The following is a 15,005-nucleotide window of genomic DNA, read 5'->3' as shown; positions in this document are numbered from 1 at the left end:
ATTTTGGTATTATAATGGTATTTGAAAAAAAAAAATGTTTAAACAATTAAAAATACTTCATTTTGGTATTCGATAGCTATTGAAGACTGCTGGAAAATTTCACTTTTATATATATTATTTTAAATGAATCCATTTAGTATTATTAAGGTATTAAAATACCTGATCTAGTTATCAGCTTGTAGAATATGCATAAGATATTATTTAAGGTATTTTACATCTTATGCAGGGCTCATTCTTACCTCATTCAGGTTGTAAGTATTGGAAATTATCTGGTATGGAATATCTCAATTTGGTATTCAGTAATTATTTTCTTCTGCTCGGGTTGTCAACCAGTTGTCAAGGGGAGGATATTGGGTTAATAGAATAAGATAAAGATCTAGGAGTCACCTTTGGTTTGTGATGAGATCCATGATAAATTCACGCCTATCCAGATTTGCGATATTATGCGATAAACGCATTGTAAGCCGAACCTAGTGTTCATTGCTTACTCTCGCAAAGGCAAGCGATACGATCAATAGATCAAACACTACTAATCCTGATTCGCGATCCGCGTCACTAAACCATTAAGCTGCACAGACTGTAACTTAACACTAGAAAGCGTACAAGCATGCTCCAGTGGCACAGCCGCGAAACATCCCTGACGAAAAGTTTCGAAGGCTGAAGCGGGAATCGAACCCATACCCCATGACAGGATGCGCTTAAATGCCTTCACACTAACCGCACGGCCACGAGACCCACAAAATATGGACTAGCTGTTGTAATAGCAGGAAGAAAGCTTTGTAGAGGATTCAAAACAAAATTTTTAAAATGATTCTAAAGCTGTCGTGTTGTTCTTACGTTAGCACAAATCACACAAATTGATAGTCATTCTGAAGCTCCCATTCTGGGAAAATACTAATGAGTTACATAGAATATCTAATGTTGAAACATTGTAACAAATGTCGAAAAATTATTAATAATTCTAGACAAAAATCGTTGCAATCTTCTATTGCCACGATCAATGCGTTATATAATAATGTACGGGAGTTCACATATTAGTTTTTAAAAAACACTTAACTTTCCCGATAATGCTGGGATAAAAGGGTGATAATGCTGACTGTGGTCGCCAAATTCCTTTAGGTCGGTTGTTGGGTATGAAATGCGAAGTCAGCATCTAGTTCACGATTGATAGATGATTGAGTATCGTGGGTAGAGCTTGGATATGTCTATAACTATATATCTAGGTTAAGTTAGGTTAAGTAAATTGGAAGCATTTTTTCTCCTATGAACAGATTCTCATTCACTTGTAAAAGTACCCTGAAAACACGTTTGCCAGTTCAGGTCAAAAATATATTAATCACGGGTCGACGATTCTTAGAAAAAGATACCCATCCGTGCTGATGTGGATTGAATCATGGCACCGTCCGTTAATCACGCAATCAGGATTGACCTTTGGCGCTTGATTTGCGAGAACGTTTTAGGATGGGTAGGTAATAGACACGGTGGTCAAACAAGCGTGATGCGTGCCAGATTGAATTACATGTACCTACTTATTGTATTCTATCGTGGAGCTCTTTTTTTGCTAGCATTTTCTCAGAGTCAATAGACATTTAGAGTTCCCCTTCGTCGTACACTTTAGTGCCCAGTAAAACATTTTCACAGTTGTTAACTAAGAGCTTGCCTTGCCAATTAAATATTGTTGCATTTTTGCATCAATATCTTCTTCTTCCTCCTGGCATTAGGTCCTCACTGGGACAGAGCCTGCTTCTCAGCTTAGTGTTCTTATGAACACTTCCACAGTTTTTAACTGAGAGCTTTATTTGCCAAACTTGCCATTTACGCATTCGTAAATCGTGTGGCAGCTACGATGATACTCTATGCCCAGGGAAGTCAAGAAAATTTACAATACGAAAAGATCCCGGACCGACCGTGAATCAAACTCAGACACCGTCAGCATAGCTTTGCTTTGTAGCCGTGGACTCTAACCGCTCGGCTAAGGAAGGCCCCTTGATCATACCTTCCTAATCATTCAACTCCTTGACATCTACGAGAGCGCCAGTGAATCACTGACTGCTTCAAAAGTAGATGACATAGGAGCCGGATGATATTCTTGGCACTTTTAATCCAATTCGGCAGTGGGGGTTTTTGAAAGCTACAGAGCTCATTTTTGGCCACAATATGCGTTGTATTGAAGTGCTTCCCATAGCAAAGTTTCATACAATTCGACCGAGAAAAAATCCTCATGCCAAGGTGAATCATGAAAGTGCCCAAGTGGTTCTGTATCCTACCATCATTATCCTCTAATTTCATCGTAACGGAGAAGATGATTTGCAGGAGACGGTACTGGTGTACTAGCTAGAACTCATAATTTTCAACCCGAGGATCTGTGATCGGATCTTATCTCCCAGATAGTAACTTATGTATAATGTTAACATTATTTTGAAGACTTCCTACGGAAGGGCAGTTGGTCTCTTGATGTCTAGAAGCTTGCCTAAGGCTAAAAATGTCAGTAATCAAGATAAAAAAAATGACGAACATGGTCGACAATCGATGTTGTCGTGTCTCTTCATCTCTGACTTCCGATTGGACTGCTGTTCCTCCCAAAATAGTGTTCCATAAGTAATCAATAAGTAATTATGAGCGAACTGTGATAAGAATGCGTCACAGATGTATTGGGAGAAAACTACTTTATCAGGCCAGTTTTCGATTATCAATAGGGTAACGACTGTTTACATAGTTTTTAAACGCTAACAGTAGTCGCCAGCTACAAAAGTCTCGACAACAATCTTTCGAACATGCAGATTCTCTCACTAGCCGTCAAAATCTCTGCCATTTTTCAACCAATTTTAATAGTTTAAAGCTTTTTTGAGCGCAAATGATGGCGCGTGCATGATTGGTTTGTGATTTCACAGATTTAAGTAAGTTCAGGTGAACCCAAACTTTTGTACGATGACTTGACTGATTGTTTCATTGGTTTTGAATACTTTCCAGATTTTTCCGCCAAAATTTCGTGAGTGTTCTTCAAAGAATATAAGATTACGATTATAACGACACCTTGTTTTAAAATTTTGGTCGATTTAATGCTGAAGAAATTAGCCATGTTTTTTCAGTGTGTTTTTTGAAAAATGTCACAACTTTAAGTAAAAATTTAGTATACAAAGTTCAAAAAATGTTTTTGAAAAAATAAACACAAAGTAAGAGTCACTCTTTGCCTTTCAAATGCGGCATAGAGAGTTTGAATTGGACGTGTCATTACAGAGATATAGACTGAACACTTTTGCATGTTTTTTAGGGGGTGATCCCAAACTTATGCACGGGAGTGTACGTAAATTACTTGCAAATAAGAAACTGGACCGAAGAAGTGGTGATTAGAAATCAAACGCGATGTGAGTAGATAGCTTTTTGCGTTCAGCTAATCTTCTCTGATGCTTTCTTTGCTTCAAAAGTTCGTTTTTACTATCACTGAAAAAGAGCCATCTATTGTCTTTTTCAGTTTTGAATATCGCCCTATTGTACCTTTATCATGCATGATATCCATATACGCGGTATCAGTGTCCTATATGGAGAGATACGTGTACACTGAAACCGACATCAACTTATAGGGTTTAAGATACGTAGATATAATATTACCTAAATGGTGCTTGTGTTACGTAAATATAACCTTGAAGATCGCGTTGTATATAATATTTAAGATTGATATCAAATAGACTAAAAATGACTTGTATATTAACGCTAATGAAAAACTTTGGATTTGGATGTACAAGCATTACGTTAGATCTGCAAACATCAAACTTTGCTATGGAGCAGAATTTCCACGAATAAAATTTAGATATTATCTTCAGATCTTTTATCTCTTATGCAAATTAAATCAATATCTCGATTAACTTTATATTTATATTACTGGATAGCATTGAATAATGCTCTCTGTGCGAATATAGAGCCAATAATGTGCTTATTAATGCCTGTACGCACCAGGCTCAAAAGCATTAATTGTGCAGTAATTCTTCTTCTTTCTGGAGTTACGTCCCCACTGGGACAGAGCCTGTTTCTCAGCTAAGTGTTCTTATGAGCACTTCTACAGTTATTAACTGAGCGCTTACTATGCCAATGACCATTTTTGCATGCGTATATCGTGTGGCAGGTACGATAATACTTTATGCCCTGGGAAGCCGAGAAAATTTCCAACCCGAAAAGATCCTCGATCGGTAGGTTTCAAACCCACGACCCTCAGCTTGGTCTTGCTGAATAGCTGCGCGTTTACCGCTACGGCTATCTGGGCCCCGAATGGTGCAGTAATAGGGTTTTTGAATAAGCGATATAAAAACTAATGTTAGGCGTGTCTGCATTTGTAGTGCTATTGTAATGCCTTAATGCATTTCTTATGCTGATAGCTGGGCTTATTATTAATGCTTCTGGTTGTTTGAGAGATTATCATTTAATCATTATCTACCAAGATTTTAGTAGTTCGACTGTTCAAGATTATCCAACAACTCTTTGGGATACAGGTCTTCAGTTCTCAACCACAATGTCCATACAGGCTCACAAAGCTTTGTTCTGCCGCCTAGTTTTGCGTTCAATGAATATTTGAGATTGTCAAATAACTCATTAGAGTAAAGATTTTCAGCTCTTAGAGCTTCACAAAATAGCACCCCAAAATTGTATAAACCATATTTGTACCCTTTGCATGCACATAAAGCTTATTTCCAAATTTCCAAGAGATCTTTGGTTACGCCTGTGGACAAGAAAGCCTATAGCCACAGTTATATTTAGATAAGTGTAAAAAATCATTGAACTTTAAACTTGACATATTTTGTTCAGCATGCTTGGGTATGAACCGTTTTTATTAATGTCAGATAAATAAATTGTTATGTTTGAAGATTTCTTAATTATTTATTTCGTTTAACATCAATTAACTTGATAAAACCTCGCCAGGTTCATCGAGAAAGCCCGAAGCAATCCCAGTTTTTTCCCGCTTGGGATGCGAGTTCACTTTTTGTTTTTGAGTTCTTTGATATGGCCCGAGAAAACGATTCAGTTTCATGCTTCGTTGATGATGTTTTTTTTTCGTTCTTTCGGCTTGCGCACATTTTGTCGGGCAGTGCTTCTTGGATGCCCAAGTTTTCGTGTTTTTGTTTTGTATCTTCAGTGCGATATTTTGCATGAAAAGCAAAAGTGTTATTTTTCTCGCGTCTCCAGAGTGATTTCTTTCTCAGTTAGTCTGTACGCGTTTAATGAAGCTGAAAGTGGATTGTGGCTGCTCAGTTGAGGAAGAAGGATCAATTGGTAAGCTCGGTTCATGCTTTTATTTCAAATCTGTTAAATATGCACATGTACATTTGATCATTACAACTGTGTTACGATTTTCAACAAACTATAAATGGTTCGTCATTAACAGTGTCGGCATAAACTCTTATTAATAAATTATTTATATTCTACATATTTTTTCACAATACCCCTTTCCTTTTACCCCTATTTTTGTAATAAGGAAATAACTTTGAATGGTTCGACTCTATAAGTGTAGACTTGCAAAAGGATCACTTTATTCAACAAACTTTGAATGGTTTGCCACTGTAAGTGTCGGCATAAGAGTGTTCTGTGGTCCAGCCAAAGTTTTTCCTCTTTTTATATGAGTAAGCTTGAGCTTTCGTCCTGACAGCTATACGAATGCTGCGTTTAGCTACTTTTCAACAAACTTTGAATGGTTCGTCACTTCAAGTGTCGACATTATTTTCTTCTACATGGAAATTTTGAATACATTATACTTGAAAGCATATTTATATCTTACAAATAATCGTTTACCATGGTCCAATCGCTTATCAAAGTAAATCCTGTGACCCAACGATCCTCCCCACTAACAAACATCCCTCCCAGTAACCTTTGTGGAGATGCAGAGGAAAACACGGTCTCAAAATAGCAAAGGTTACACACTAACATTCCTTCCTTCAACCCCAACTGACTACAAGGACGTGGCCGGCGCCGTTATTGACCCTGTATGAATAGAAGAACTGAATTATGCACACTGAAGAAAATTATGGCCAATCCCAGCCAAACTTCTAGTTGGTTCTTTGTGCATCTTCACTGACTTCGGTCAATCACGGAATAGCTACCATTGATATATGTAGTCAGTCTAAGCTAAGCTGAGCCAAGCTAATTAACTTGTTAAATCCTCGCCAACAATGTTTCGCCATTTCACTCGGTTCATGGCCTCTCTCCATCCTCGACTGCGATCCACGCTCAATCCACCTAGCTCGCTGCGACCCTCCCCCCTTCTTGTTCCGACCGGATTCGAGGCGAACACCATCTTTACAGGGCTGTTGTCCGGCATTCTTGTAACATGCCTTGTGTTCACCGTAGAGTTGAACGAGCTCGTGGTTCATTCTTCGCCGCCCACACCGTACTCCTGTACGCCGCCAAAGATAGATCTTCCTTAGCACTCAGCGATCGAGAACCCCAAGAGCTGGCAAGTCCTCCTCGAGCATAGTCCACGTCGCATGCCCGCCAGAGATCTTCTTGCAGTTTTGCACACAATCCATAGTTGCTCTAATCAATCTTGTGAGCTTCCCTCGTCCATGGTCTTCCATAGCTCTACACGAAAAATACTGTCGTACGCCGCCTTGAAATCGATGAACAGATGGTGCGTAGGGACCTGGTACTCATGATATTTCTGGAGGAATTGTCGCGAAAAGATTCTGGTCTGTTGTCGAGCGGCCGTCGATGAAACCTGCTGGATAACTTCGCATGAACTCGCTATAGGTGATAGACGACGGAAGAGAAGCTGGGATAGCGCTTTGTAGGCAGTGTATATGATAGTGATTGCACGATAATTTTCACATTCCAGTTTGTTGCCTTTTTTGTAGATAGGGCATATAACGCTCTGCTTCCACTCCTCCGGTAGCTGTTCCGTTGCCCAGATTCTGACTATTAACCGATGCAGATAAGCGGCCAACCTTTCCGAGCCCATCTTGATGAGTTCGGCTCCGAACCATCCTTGCCAGCGGCCTTGTTGTTTTTGAACTGTTGAATGGCATCTTTAACTTTCTCCATCCTGTAAGTTGGTTGCTTTCCACTATCCGCTATGCTGACGTAGCTATCGCCTGTCCTTCTGTGCCTATGCTATCTGCGCCATTCAAGTGTTCAACGTAGTGCTGCTTCCACCTTTCGATCACCTCGCGTCAGTCCGTCAAGATGTTCCCATCCTTATCCCTTCGCCGGAAAACCATGTTCAGACATTATCTGCCACGCTGCCTTGAAATCAATAAACAAATGCTAGGTCTGCAAGTTATAATCCCGGAATTATTCTAGAATCTTACGCCACGTGAACATTTGATTCATTTTCAAGCAGCCCTCACGAAAACTAGCCTGATATTCGCCGACAAAGGGCACCTCCAGCGGTTTTAGTTTGTCATAAAGGATGCGTATTTTATATGCAAATTCAACAGGGTAATCCCTCTGTAATAGGCGTACTCCAGTCCGTACCCTTTACTTATAGATTGGGCGTCTGAGGCCATCCAACCATTCGGTAGGAATCCTCCCATACCTTCTGAAGTACACGGGAGATCCTTTGGTTAAGCTGCTCACTTCCGTGCTTGAGAAGCTCGACCGAGATCTCGTCCTTCCCTGCCGCCTTACAGTTCTTCAGCAAACCTCCATTTTAACCCATATCTGCCCATCAAATGGAAACAAGTTCAAATTGCTGCCATTTTGGCATTTCTTGACGGATTGTCTTCGTTTTAGTTCGAATGGAATCGTCTGGATGTTTTGTTTTTCAAACATTATTGGAGCTTTTGGTGGTGCAGCTAGATGACAGTTCCAGTGGCTTAGTTGTGAACCAGGTTTAAAAAAATTGGAAAAAATTTGGGCTTAGGGAATTTGTTCAACTATTGTTCTATTTCTAGGTAGCAAGCTTCCGAATTCTCACTCACTCTCACGATAATGGATTTCTCCCTCACCACAATTTTCAGCGAAAAGCTGCCTTGCGAAATTATCCGTCTATAAAACTAAGCGAAAATAGATAATGGCACAACTCCACAGCTGTGAGAATTTTATTTTCTCCTTTTCCTCTCCATGGAGAACTTTTCATGTGTCCATCGCTACAAGCAGTAGTTGCTTTTATGCTTCAAGTTAACTACTACTTTCGTCGAGTCGATGTGGTACCATGGTTAGCATGTACGCATCGCGGTAGTTTTTAGCAATGTTCTAGGTTCGAAACCCGTCGCCGGCACTAGTTTTTGTTTATCCACACAGTGATAATTTTCGGGAGCAGTTGGTGAGCGAGAAAATGATGGAGTGAAAAAGAAATTATCCCCTGAGTGAAATGATTTTTGGTTATCCTCCATCGTTACTCTAGGGAAAATAAGTGTGAGCGAAAAAAGATGTTCACATGAGAAAGCGATAAAAGCATTCTCCTTACGTGTGAAAAATCGTAGATTTCGCATCATTGATACGAAAATTCAGAACCCTGCTAGGTAGCCAATACCCTTAAAATGATTTTGTTCGATCATTCTTGAGCTGCTTTTTCAAAATGAAAATGTTCAATACCCAAATTTACCAGTTAGAAAAAATGGTTTATCTTGGGGCGGTTTCACGGAGGTCTCATAAATAATCGAAAAAATACCTAAGGCCAAAGCGACTCTCATTGTCTAATTTAATTCTCACATGGCGCAGGAAGTTGAAATAAAAAAAAGAAAAAAATTGAAATGGAGACTGAATTAAAATAAATTAGTTGGATAAAATATGACTGAAAAGGAAGTTGGGGTAAGTTGGGGACCCACTGCAATGACATCAAAACGGTGGATATTCCCAAAAATTCTAAAAATAAAACTAGACATCTAGACGATTCCATTCGAACTACAATGGAGGCAATCCGTCAAGAATTTCCAAAATGGGCATCAATTTGATTTTTTTTTCATTTGCTGCGCGGATACGGATTAACCTCTCCTATGGTCGGTGCATCCAAAACTTGGCTATCTTCTACATTATTCATCCTATTTATCACTACATTTCCATTTTGGATGTTCAACAACTACTTAAAAGATTCTACCCCATTACCCTGAATCCCATTACCCCGAATGGCATTGACCCGAACGCCATTACCCGAATTCCAATACCCCGAACGACCCATCACCCCGAATGACATTACCCCCAATTCCAAAACCATGGGGAAATGTTATCAATATTATCATGTCAAGATAATTGTAAATTCGGGGTGATGGAATTCGGGGTAATGGTACATTCGGGGTAATGGATTTCTGGGTGATGGCATTCGGGGAAATGGTATTCGGGGTAATGGGGTAGAATCACCATACTTTCTTCGGGCTGACTTTTCTTGATGTGGTGGATTCGCTGCTCTGTACCGCTCACTATTCTGTCGGGTACCGTACACGAGCATACGGCTTCTGACAACATTCTTCACGTCTGTCGTTCTCTGGCACACTTCATCAAACCAGTCGTTTCTTCTTCGTCGTTGACCAGTGCCAATCACTTCCTACGCCACTGTGGCCACAGCTTCGTGTAGAGAGTCCTACAGGCTGTTGATACCTCCAGAAACATTGATTCGTCCCAACTGCTCATCTAGCTGCGCGCGATACTGTGCAGCTACCCCATCTATCGAAAAGTGTTGGATATTGAAGCTCAGAGTTCTGTTATTTTTGGAACTCATGACGCTGGATAACCGCTCCCTAATTTAGCTTACAAAAAGTTAATGATTCGAGTGAATACTAGGGCCCCGAAAGGTTCTGACATCTAGGACATCTGAAAAATGTCACCCATCAACCTGCACGTGTTCTATTTGGGAACAGGATTCGCCATTCGAGTGTCGTCATCACACCTGTGGATATTCTTGCGTGCAAAGTAGGTATTGCTGATTGCCATCCCTCTAGCAGAAGCGAAGGTTTACAATCGCAGTTCATTATCAATGGGAACGGAATAGAGGCTTTCCGTTCCAACGATGGGTCAATATAATCCTTCTTCCCCGATCTGCGCATATGCACCGCCGACTATCTTGTCATTTTTTTTTTGGCGCTCTCCGTAGGCCTTATCTAGGCGCTCATAGAATTCATCCTTCATATCATCGGGCTTATCCTTCGTTGGCGCATATTTGCTTGTAAGGATACCGTGATCGAAACTAGACAGCCAGAACACCAGAAAATTTAATCAACTGATCAACGCCAGCGAGTGACCGATCGAATTTTCAGCTTAAAAGACTGACTGGTTCTTTAGTTATGGGCTATTGAAAATTTGAGATGTGTCTCCGTTGCATTTTCATTTTAAGATGATCCTTTGGTTTGCACCAGCTTCAATGTTCCAATTCCACAAACAAACATAAGTATGTGTTTAACGAATGCCACGTAGCTTCAAATGAATACGTAATATTACGCAAATGGAATTCATGTTAATAGAAGTAACAAAAACGGAAGCTTCAGTGTCCATGTACAAAACACGTCTATAAACCCCAGTTTCCACCATCACAATGAGTAGACAACAATTGTCCTCAGGAACAGTACGGCACAGCCCACGTCAAAGTGGTTCATTGTTGGGCAGCAAGCATGCGAGGCCCACGGGCAGTCGGAATCGAGCCACCTCCGTCCCTCGAAAGCCCAACTGAGTGGCTCGGAAAGAAAGAACCGCATTCTCATTGCCACTCAACGATGCTTTTCATGTGTGCTTTCCGTGCCATAGTTGTCATCGCAGCTCAAATTGCAGCACGTTCGCCACTTTCTGCGTTATGTGCTGTTTACTACTGCTGCTGCTGCAAGGCTCAACTCGTTGCTTCACTATTTTTCGCTTTGTTTCTATGAGAATACCAACGATAGTTAGTTGTAGCTAGTAGGATAACGTGACGAGGATCATTTTTTCTCCACAAAGCTTTTTTTTCTTTGCATAGACAGACACCTGCAGTTTAAACCAGACAAGGCCAGCAGAAAAAGCCCCGAAGCAAGTTCGCTGTATTGCGCTCTATAGTACAAACAGGCCTATTGAGGATTTACTCTATACATGACTACATGGTTAACACGACGCCCACGTTGAATGCGATATTGGAATTTCCTTTGTTGAATTGTTGTGGAATACTGCAATTTGGAATGAACATTGAACAGTTTGTGGGAATCCGAGGCACGTCTGCTACCGCTTTCTATTTAATTGTGAAACTAAATGGATAAATTTCAATCGAAGGCATGTCCGACATTGTCCTGTAGATGAGCTACATCACGCCCGAAACCGGTCGACAAAAGGTAAAATTTTTAAAACTTTTTTGACGATTGTAAGAACGATAAGGGTTATGTCTTGTCTCGCGTCGCGTCTTGTTTGTGTCCTTTAGTTCTTACGTTAGCACACAACACAAAATGAGTAATTTTATTGTAAAAAAGTAACACATTCAAAAATTAATATCGTATCATTCAGAATTGGGTTTTAATCATTCATATTACTATCAGCATAACAAAAATTCTAGTAATAGATAGTGGAATGTATAACCGAGTTCTTAAAGAATCCTATGAATATTTAGATGTTAAAATGGTTGAAACGAATACCACATATAGGTTTACCACAAGAGCATCAAAGGCAGCTGCTAATCTGTTCTCTACCATCAGAAAAGAGCTATTTTGGGAACTAAACAAAATATAAGCACATATGCAAAGCTAAGCGGAGTAAATACATCCAAACAGCTTTCCCAATGTGAGCATTTCAAAGGTAGATATATCACCGTCCCGATGACGACGAAGAAAGGACGGACGGAGCAGAGAAAATACCATGCAGCTACTAGCAGGTTAACCTCTTTTCAACAACCACACATGAATGGAAGAAGGCTCCACTGAAGGGCCATCTATTTACTGCTGCTGACCTAGTGACTGCTTCGCGAATGCACCAATCTCTTTGTCTGCGATGAAAATTGCTTTCTTATTGTATGTGTCACCAATTTGCCACTGGATGCAGTGGGGTTTGGCGAACCATGGAAACCCCAAAGAGGAGCTTTCAATGAGAAATAAAACATTAAACGACTTGGTACATGCCGCTTTCCATTGACTCACACTATGTAGATACATAAGCACAAAGGCTGTCGGTCTCTGTATTTGACACTTGCAAATTGCGATTCTTCGAAACACTGTAAAACTTTCCATTCATTAACCGGGAAAATCCACTTGTGCAGCGATTATCAGCACGAAAGGTCGCACGAGAGAAACATGCACACTTTCCTCTCATATTCGGAGAAATGATGTCAAAAAGGTTGCCAAATTGTTTTACTGATCAAAAAAATGTTATTTTAAAATGATTTTATTTTATATCTTTATGACCGAGAATTTAGCCTCGGTTCATCAGATGAATTTCATCTCGGGACCAACGGCTTTACTTTCCTTCCGAAGGATGTCGTCACTGATTTTTTAAGGAACTATCTCGGGGATGGGATTCGATCCCAGGTCCTCGTCGTGAGAGGCGCGTGTTCTAACCACTACACCAGGCAGTCCCCTAAAATGAAATAGAATAACATTCAAATGTCAAATTTGGAAACAATAAATAAATATGCCACTCCAAATTCACGGCTTGATAAAAAATTATTAATGAACAGATGATTGCGTCTGCATAAGCTCTGCCAACTAGCTTCCAGTGCTGTGATTCAATCTTTCCCTGTTGATATTTATACCCCGTTCAAAGGAAAAGTGCTTCCAAGCAAGGCACAGTGGGCAAAAACTTGTCAAAAGTAGCAAAGATTTTCATATTTCATACATCTGTTGAGTTTGGATACTAATTTAGCCCACCGCACAAGACTCTATAAGTTGACCTAAAAGGCTCATAGAGCCCCAACTCTCACTTCAACAGTTTTCTCAGAATTTATCATTTTTTTCGTCTAGTTTCGCGTGATTATGGTTTTACTCTACTTTAGAATTGTACGAAAATACATGTGAGCCTTCATTAGCAGCCACATCATAATTCATATTGCTCGTTTATCGACTATTCTATTATTATCATGGAAACGCATAGTTTTGCCATAATTTCAAAAGATTCACGGGATAATATAAAGTGATTGCGAAGTAGATTTAAAAATTTATTGGATTTTCTTCTGGTACAGAGCCTGCTTCTCAGCTTTGTGTTCTCACGAGCACTTCCACAGTTATTAACTGAGAGCTTCCTTTACCGATTAACCATTTTGCATGTATATTAGTGTGGGACAAAATTTAGATTCTCGCTCCAGGCCACTTTTTGAATTCCATTTAGGACCCATAACAACTGGGCAAAATTTTAACTCGATCGGTGAAACTATATTTTAGCGCCAGCTGTTCAAAGTTTGAATGGAATTAACTATGGGAAAACTTACTTATGCAAAGTAATGGCAAGTAAGAAGATACTTCATGCCCTGGGAAGTCGAGGAAATTGTCGGTAACGAAAAGATTCTCGACCGGTAGGATTCAAACCCACGACCCTCAGCTTGGTCTTGCTGAACAGTTGCATCACAGACAAACAGACGTAACACTTAGAGCAAATCTCGATCAAAATCATAGTCTTGAGGACATGTAGTGTGCAAACGTCAAACGCGAATAAAAACGATGCGAGCGCTGCGGGTAGCGTATTGGCCACCTACCATATTTTTAAATCGATCGTTAAAATGGTAGTCGATGGACAATGATGAGATTGTGACGTCTGTTTTTCTGTAGTAGCATGTTTACTGTCACGGCTATCTGGGCCCCAACGTTTAAAATATAGATTTAAGCGAGTACTAGAATAAGATATATAATAAGAATAAGATATATAATAGATATATAATAGAAACAGATGTTCATCGAACATCTCTTCTGTGAATAAGGTGACAAGATGCAAATTCGTAAGCATTTTTTCAATTCCGATCGCTTGGCAGTGATGCAATCTTGCGTTGTAAGGTGAAAAGTACTGACAATTTGACAAGTACAAACAATACAACTGCACTTGTATTTTTATGCGGAGTTAGTCGTGCTGTAAACGTACACATGTATAATACATACCTAAAGGCTTTTGTTCTGATATTATTGTTCAATAGTAGTTTAGTCGTTCTGACACTAAACCGAATAGCGACTTCCGCTTTTTTTACCAGCGCTGCCTCTCCTGTACGTTAAAAATAATGTTGGAAGTAGCGGGCTACACAGTTTAACGTACAGGAAAGGCAGCGCTAGTTAAAAAGCGGAAGTCGCTATTCGGTTTGGTGCCAGAACGACTAAACTACTATTGAAAAATAATATCAGAACAAAAGCCTTTAGGTGTGTATTATATATGTGCGTAAGTTCACAGCACGACTAACTCCGCATAAGAATACAAATGCATTTTTTTCACGCATTAAAAAAATGATTTTTAAATACCTGAAAAACTGTTATTGATAACTGTTTCTACTGTTTGATAGATAACATGTTGGTTTATCCGATAATAATTAAAAAAGAGCATAAAATAATGTTTCTCCCTTCTAAAATCGCTGTTTTCCATCACATGAGCAAACTACCCCCAGTCCCTCAGTCTGGCCGATGAGCATGGTCCATAAGGGAGGAATGACCTTCGGGTTAAAGTCCCTCTCAAACCACAACAAGAACAACAACAACCATGGCCCATGCAAAATTTAAAATTTGTGTGTGGACAAATGATCACGAGAGGGAGGGGGGTCTGATAATCCAAAAAAAAATATGACCTAGTGATTAATGAACAGCCCCAAAAAACGGTTCGTTCTTTCTCCGGATCACTTTTAGGAATTGTTTAGATATTACGAAACGCAACAGGGGGACGGGAATGGGGCATAAAAAAATAAGATTACAGTTTCTTCGCGATTTTGACAATACCCGCTTTTGTCTACCCATAATTTTAGCAACACCCTTTTTTTCAACATTTTCCCGATTTTGATAACATATTGAAAAATATATTGATTAGCTAATCCATAGAAAATTGAATAATTGTTGAGTAACTTCTATAAGGTTACTGTGGGCATTTCAAATACAGCTGTCGAGGAAAACATTGAGCAACTTTGTTCATAACTATGTCAATACTTAAAAAAAATGCGCTCTTAGGCTAGGCATTGGATA

At 39.7% G+C, this 15,005-nt stretch overlaps 1 protein-coding gene across 10 annotated transcripts in view; it reads left to right on the top strand.

Moving 5' to 3' along the window:
• The window catches only part of LOC5564344 (voltage-dependent calcium channel type A subunit alpha-1), a 129,697-nt gene that overhangs the window by 17,818 nt on the left and 96,874 nt on the right, over nt 1–15,005 (top strand). The window lies entirely within an intron of this gene.

Source organism: Aedes aegypti, chromosome 3 (genome assembly GCF_002204515.2).
Source record: "Aedes aegypti strain LVP_AGWG chromosome 3, AaegL5.0 Primary Assembly, whole genome shotgun sequence".
NCBI classification, from domain to species: domain Eukaryota; kingdom Metazoa; phylum Arthropoda; class Insecta; order Diptera; family Culicidae; genus Aedes; species Aedes aegypti.
Note: the sequence above shows the minus strand (reverse complement) of the source record. Positions and strands in the feature narration are given on the sequence as shown.